Genomic DNA, 1,508 nt, shown 5'->3' with positions numbered 1-1,508 from the left:
GAGCTGATCTTTGAACTTTTCTGTTCAGCTCTTGGACCTCCTCATTTCTTCCATTTGCTTTAGCATCTCTATGCTGGACAGCAAATTTCAGTGTCTCTTCTGACATTCATTTTGACCTTTTCCTTCTTTCTTGTCTTCTCAATGACTTTTTGTTTTCTTCATGTATGATGTTCTTGATGTCATCCCACAACTCTTCTGGCTTTGGTCTTTAGTGTTTACTGTATCAAATCTGTTCTTCAGATGATCTCTAAATTCAGGTGGGATATATTCAAGGTCATATATTGGCTCTTGAGGACTTATTTTCATTTTCTTCAGCTTCAGTTTGAATTTTGCATATGAGTAATTGATGGTCTGTTCCCCAGTCTTCCCCTGGCCTTGTTTTCACTGATGATATGGAGCTTTTCCATCGTCTCTTTCCGCAGATGTAGTCAATTTGATTTCTGTGTATTCCATCTGGTGAGGTCCATGTGTATAGTTGTCTCTTGTGCTGTCTAAAGAAGGTATTTGAAATGAACAAATCATTGGTTTTGCAGAATTCTATATCATGCGTTCTCCAGCATCATTTCTGTCACCAAGGCCATATTTTCCAACCACCGATCCTTCCTCTTTGCTCCCAACCTTTGCATTCCAATCACCAGTAATGATCAGTACATCTTGATTGCATGTTTGATTCGATTTCAGATTGAAGAAGTTGGTAGAATTTTTCCGTGTCATCCTCACTGGCTTTAGTGGTTGGTGCGTAAGTTTGAATAATAGTGGTATTAATTGGGCTTCCATGTAGGCGCATGGATATTATCCTATCACAAACAGCATTGTACCTCATGATTGATCTGGATATGTTCTTTTTGACGATGAATGCAACACCATTCCTCTTCAATTTGTCATTCCCGGCATAGTAAACCATGTGGTTATCAGATTCAAAATGGCCAATACCAGTCCATTTCAGCTCACTAATGCCTAAGATATCGATGTTTGTGCGTTCCATCTCATTTTTTACAACTTCCAATTTTCTCAGATTCATACTTCATACGTTCCATGTTCCGATTTTCAGTGGATGTTAAAGCTGTTTCTCTTCATTTTGAGTTGTGCCCCATCAGCAAATGAAGGTCCCGCAGGCTTTTCTCCCACGGACTTTACTCCATTCGTGTCATCACGGTCAACTCTACTTTGAGGAGGCAGCTCTTCTCCAGTCACATTTTAAATGCCTTCCAACCTGAGGGGTTCATTTTCCAGCACTAGATCTGACAGGATTTCTTTGCTATTCATAAGGTTTTCAGTGACTAAATATGCAAACTAGTTTGTTACTCTTTCTTCCTAGTCTGTCTTCATCTGGAAGCTCATCTGAAACCTGTCCACCATGGGTATTTAAATACTGATGGAATATCTTTCAGAATCACAGCAACTCACAAGCCACCACAGGATGACAAACTGACAGATGAGTGGTGGCCATTTGCTTTTAAGTGTCCCATAAAGATTACATCCAAGAAAACCATGTGAGGCCATTTTAC

The sequence above is a fragment of the Chrysochloris asiatica genome, unplaced genomic scaffold, assembly GCF_000296735.1.
Source record: "Chrysochloris asiatica unplaced genomic scaffold, ChrAsi1.0 scaffold00134, whole genome shotgun sequence".
Taxonomy (NCBI): Eukaryota; Metazoa; Chordata; class Mammalia; order Afrosoricida; family Chrysochloridae; genus Chrysochloris; species Chrysochloris asiatica.
Note: the sequence above shows the minus strand (reverse complement) of the source record.